This window comes from Mastomys coucha, unplaced genomic scaffold (assembly GCF_008632895.1).
Source record: "Mastomys coucha isolate ucsf_1 unplaced genomic scaffold, UCSF_Mcou_1 pScaffold22, whole genome shotgun sequence".
Lineage (NCBI taxonomy): Eukaryota > Metazoa > Chordata > Mammalia > Rodentia > Muridae > Mastomys > Mastomys coucha.
Genome location: NW_022196905.1, coordinates 174,983,645 through 174,989,666, shown reverse-complemented (window position 1 = coordinate 174,989,666; position 6,022 = coordinate 174,983,645). Strand labels below are relative to the sequence as shown.

Genomic DNA, 6,022 nt, shown 5'->3' with positions numbered 1-6,022 from the left:
AGCCCAATGGATTCTGGGAATATGGTGGCTGTTGCCCTGGCAACAGGTCTGTGAGACCCGCCCATGCGTCACCACAGGCTTTGGATGCCCTGATGCTAACACTTGTGGCTCTGAAGACATCGGGCTGTCAATGACAACAGGAGGAAGCACTGGAGAGCAGGTCCTCCCAAGTCCCCCAAACTTCTCTCTTTAGAGTACATTCCATTAGCGTATCCATCCATTAATTGGAGTTGTTTTAGACAAAGTCTTGCTATATAGCTTAGGCTACCCTTAAAGCTTGTGATCCCCCTGTCTCAGCCTCCTGAGTGCCAGGGTTACAGACATGCTGCTCTGTGCCTGCTCTTACTCTCTTTCGTTGGTTTGCCTGCTTGCTTTAACAAAAACAACCCACCGTGAGGGTTAGACCAAAAATGCTCTGCTATTAGGAATAGATTAGTGCAGCATGGAAGGGCTTGATACAGGGGGTGGACCTTTATGACCTTTGACCCCTTCTCCCCTCTTCAAGGTCAGCATCAAGGCTCCAGGGCAAGTCTTAGGAAAGAAAGCATTCAATTGTAGGCTTCTTTACAGTTTCAGAGGTTTAGTCCATTATCATCATGGTGGAAAACACGGCATGCTGCCGGCAGACATAATCCTGGGGAAATAGCTAAGAGCTACATCCTGATTCACAGGCCAAGAGAGCAAGCTGGACCTGGCATGAGCTTGTGAAACCTTAAAGCTCACTTCTAGTGACATACTTCTGACAAGGCCACTTCTCGCCCGGGCAGTGGTGGCACACTGGGGAGGCAGATTTCTGAGTTCGAGGCCAGCCTGGTCTACAGAGTGAATTCCAGGACAGCCCGGGCTACACAGAGAAACCCTGTCTCAAAAAAACATAAAAAACCAAACCAAGAAAAGGCCACTTCTCCTCCAATGAGGTCACACCTCCTAACCCTTCTAATCCTTTCAAATAATACCGCTCCCTGGTGGTTAAGTATTCAACTGTATGAGCCTATAAGGGACATTCTTATTCGAACCACCACATACCATAAGACATCTGTTTGATGTTCAAATTGTTTGGCCTTATTATCTGCCCAAGTCAGAATCTATGTAAAAACTGGTTTGACTCTGACTGCAACTTGTTCAGTTTCTCAGCCAGATTTGTTGAAAGCCCTTACACACCCTCTGTTTGCTGTATTTCCAATAGTGTATGTGTGCAAAGGCAGTGCCAGGATCAAGTTTCCAACAGGGGTGTTTCCTGGGGGTCAGCGTGTTTGCCACGCTCGAGCAGATGTTTCATTGTTTCTGATTGGACTTCTGTTTTGGCATTGAGGCAGAGGCTCACTCTCCTGTGGCCCAGGCTGGCCTCAAACTTGTAGTAAACCTACTTCCCCATCCCGAGTGCTAGGGCCCAGCCTAGCTGATGGTCTCTGGCTCATGCATGAAGATGGTGATCAGGAGAGTCACTGTTTAGTTTATTTTGTAGGTTAGCTAGAGTAGCTTTCTGAGAGTTTTTCCACATCAGTATTTAGTTGTCCTGCGATGCAGGATGTATAGAAGGCAAGGGCCAGAATTTAAAGGAAGTGTGATATGGCTTTAATTGTTTGGTGCTGTATTTACTGATGAGATCTCCCATGGCATGACCTGCATTCCTATATCCCCTGCTTGAATTGTGGTTCACATATTCGGGACACTCGTTGTTGTTGTTGTTGTTGTTGTTGTTTTGGTTTTTTTCGAGACAGGGTTTCTCTGTATAGCCCTGGCTGTCCTGGAACTCACTCTGTAGACCAGGCTGGCCTCGAACTCAGAAATCCACCTGCCTCTGCCTCCCAAGTGCTGGGATTAAAGGCGTGAGCCACCACCGCCCGGCTACTCTGTTGTTTTTATACAGTCTCTCTAGGTAGCCCTGGTGGTCCTAGAACTCACGTAGAACCACAGTGACTCTGAACTAGAAGAGACCCAACTACTTCTACCTGTGGAGCTCTGACATCAAAGATGTGAGTCACTTACACCCGCCTGGACACTCATCCTTGACTACAGGCATCTCTCAGTTTGTGAAATTGAGCTTACAGCCTCTGAGGGTTTCTCTTGTTCTGTTACTAGCTTTTGGTCACTCCACCCTGGAAAGGCTGCAGATACGCACAGCACTAGCATGGAGCGTAATTTATCACTCACCTGTTCGCTAGATAAGCAGATCTGGGCAAGGTATAGCAAGTTTCCTGAACATTTAAACCAAGACAAAAAGAGCTTCCTGGTCAATGTGACTCCAGCCACTGGCAAAGCAGTTCTGCTGTTGAGCTGACATCCCTGCTGAAGCAGCATCTTGCAAGGGAAAGAAAGGGACATAGTATGGGCCTCCAGGGCCATCTGGATTCTCTCTCCTTCTTTCTGAGATGTTTCATAAGGTTTTTTTTTCTTCTTCTTCTGTCCAGGCTATCTAGCTGTCATTTTCCCAGAGAGTCCTCCCGTGGACACTGTGAGATCAACAGAATGCTTGCAATCAGACTGTGCCTAGAGAATGACAGACTAGGCCATGTGTCCTCCTGACCATGTCACCTTGTTCATGTTATTTTTGCTGAAAGATTTCAGCAGTGTTTATGTAATAATTCCTATGCACATGTGTCCTCAGCCAAACATCCAAAGCCCTCTGTGTCCATGCCCCCACTCGGTACTTCAACCTTATTTTACAGATTTCCACCCTCCTCCGTTCATTAACGCCCATTTAAGGCACAGAGAATTGATTGCCTTCCCTCTTCCCCACATATACCCCAGTCAGAAGCATCCTCCAAGGATGCTTCCTGTCATCCTCCAAGACAGGACTTCTCTGTCATCATTACTGAATATTCCTGTCCTTCGGGAACAATGTGGTCCTCATGAAGAAATAGTTTCCTTCGAGACAGGTTCTTCCTATGGACCCCAGCCGGATTAACATTTCCTCTCTCTCTTTTTTTTAAAGATTAATTTATTATTATTTATTTTTTTAAAAGATTTATCTATTTATTTCACGTGAGTATACTGTAGCTGTCTTCAGACACACCAGAAGAGGGCATTAGATCTCATTATGGGTGGTTGCGAGCCACCATGTGGTTGCGAGCCACCATGTGGTTGGTAGCTGTCTTCAGACACACCAGAAGAGGGCATTAGATCTCATTACCGGTGGTTGCGAGCCACCATGTGGTTGCTGGGATTTGAACTCACGACCTTTGGAAGAGCAATCAGTGCTCTTACCCGCTGAGCCATCTCACCAACCCCAATGTTTCCTCTCTTTAAGTGGATTTCCTCTCTTTAGGTATTTTGTTACAGTGCTGCAAAACTGATCAATGCACTGCTCTTTTTTGGGGGGGGCGTGTTTCGAGACAGGGTTTCTCTGTATAGCCCTGGCTGCCCTGGAACTCACTCCGTAGACCAGGCTAGCCTCAAACTCAGAAATCCACCTGCCTCTGCCTCCCAAGTGCTGGGATTAAAGGCGTGCGCCACCACTGCCCAGCTTTTTTTTTTTTTTTTTTTTTTTTAAAGGAACTGCTCTTTAACACAGACTATCAGCTCACTACAGTGATGCCAGCCTGGAATCCCAGCACTCAAGGAGCTGAGAAACAAAGCAGAAGCAACAAGACACATTCTTCAATCTCTTTCCAGGACTCCCCTACACTTGCCAAACCATCCTAGCCACTGGTCAGTAAACTGCTTGTACCCCAAGTTTTGTCTGAGGAATTGCAAATGAACACACGATGATGGTGATGGCAATAATTTACATGCAATAAAATTTACCTTATTTCAGGGTCTTGCTATGTAGCTCAGACTAGCTCCCAATTCGTGAGGCTTCCTGCCTCATTATCTGGGTGCTAAGACTGTAGGCATCCACCACAAACACCACCAAAGGGAATCTTGTGAAGGGATCAAACCGGGAGCCTCGTGAGAGACAAGTACTCTTCCCTCCCACTGAGCAAACACTCCTCTTTTTTTTTTTTAATTTATTTATTTATTTTATGTATGTGAGTACACACTGTAGCTGGACAGATAGTTGTGAACCTTCATCTGCTTGTTGGGAATTGACTTTTAGGACCTCTGCCCCGCTCGCTCAGGCCCTGCTTGCTCCGGCCCAAAGATTTTTTTATTATTATAATAAGTACACTGTAGCTGTCTTCAGACACACCAGAAGAGGGCATCAGATCTCATTACGGATGTTTGTGAGCCACCATGTGGTTGTTGGGATTTGAACTCAGGACCTTCAGAAGGGCAGTCTTTACTGCTGAGCCATCTCACTAGTCCTCAAACACCCCCACTCCCCCGAAGACTGACTTCATTTTATGCATATGAGTTTTTGCATGCATGTGTCTGTACGTGCACTGTGTGTGTGCCTAGTACTCAAGAGAGCGTCAGATCCTCCTGGAAATGAAGTTCCAAAGAGTTGTGAGCCACCATGCAGGTGCTTGGGAACCGAAGTCAGGTCCTGTACAAAGCAACAAATACTTTAATACTGAGCCATCTTTCTAACTCCAAATGTCACTGTATTTCAAATTACATCCCTGTGTATTTTGTGTACATAGATGCAATTTTGTAAAGACTATCACATTTCTATCACTCCATCCTCAAAATGCATTACAAAATGCCTTTGAGATTCATTTGGGATCATATACTCTATCATAGAAGGTCCTTGGCTCCCTGTGGTTACACTTGCCATTGCCTGATTAAAGTGTACAATGACACAGTTAGAGATCAGACTTTGGGGTATGTGATGCAGGGATGGCACTAGGGATGGAATTCATACCAATAAAAGTAGCTATAGTGAGCATGGTGGTGCACACCTTTGATCCCAGCACTGGAATGGGAGTTAGGGGTTGGCAGGGGTACAGAGGCAGATATCAGGTTTGAAGCCAGCCTAGTATTTATAGTGAGTTCCAGACCAGCCAGGAATTCATAGTGAGAGCATGTCAAGCAAAAGAAAACAACATCCAAAACAAATGAAACAAATAAGTAAATGAATGTAGCTAGGTAGCTACTTTTAAATGCAGCACTCAGGAGGCAGTGGCAGATGGAGCTCTGTGAGTTCAAGGCCTGCTTGGTCTACAAAGCTAGTTCTAGGATAGCCAAGGCTACACAAGGAAGCCTTGTCTGGAAAAATATTAGACAGAGATAGATAGATAGATAGATAGATAGATAGATAGATAGATAGATAGATGGATGGATGGATGGATGGATGGATGGATGGATGGATGGATGGATGGACGGACAGACAGATGTGTGTGAGCAAGCCATGAACAAGTCAGTAACATTGCTCCTCCATGCTTTTTGCCTCAGCTCCTGCCTCCTGATTTCTCCTTGGGTACCAGCCCTGACTTCCCTCAGTGAACTATAACATGGAAGTTTAAGTCATACAAACCCTTTCCTGCCCAAGTGTTTTATCACAGAAACAGAAAATATCTAATGCTCCTTCATAAGCTAAAGAACATTTGGGTGGTTTGCAGTCTTTGGATGCTCCATACAAAGTCATTACAAGCACTCTTCTCTGGGTTTCCGTGTGCCTACCCACCTTCTCTTTGCATGTGGATGCACATGCATGTGGAGGCCAGAAGAGAACCTAGGGTGCTTTCCCTCAGGCCCCACCTACCTTGGTTTGTTTTCTTATTGTTACTGTTGTTTGAGGTTTGTTTGTTTGTTTGTTTGTTTTTAATATGGAACCACTCAGGGATTTGTGCATCATCCTTATGCAGGAGAAATGCTAATCTTCTCTATATTGTTGATTTTAGTATATCTGCTGCCAAATCCAGCATCTACCTTGTTTTGGGTTGTTGGTTTGGTTTGTTTGATTTGTTATTTTGTTTTGTTTTAGTTGGTTGGGATTTTTTGTTGTTGTTGTTGTTTTGGTTTTGTTTTGTTTTTTTTTGTTGTTGTTGTTTTTTTGAGACAGGGTTTCTCTGTGTAGCCCTGGCTGTCCTGGAACTCACTCTGTAGACCAAGCTGACCTCAAATTCACAGAGATCCGCCTGCCTCTGCCTCCCAAGTGCTGGGATTAAAGGCATGCGCCACCACTGCCCAGCTGTTG

General features: G+C 45.3%; 1 non-coding gene across 1 annotated transcript; it reads right to left on the bottom strand.

Moving 5' to 3' along the window:
* Window positions 1-5,645: 5,645 nt before the first annotated feature.
* On the bottom strand, window positions 5,646-5,747 carry LOC116071647. The gene has a single exon (XR_004111047.1). It is a non-coding gene; the product is annotated as a U6 spliceosomal RNA (small nuclear RNA).
* Window positions 5,748-6,022: the final 275 nt, after the last annotated feature.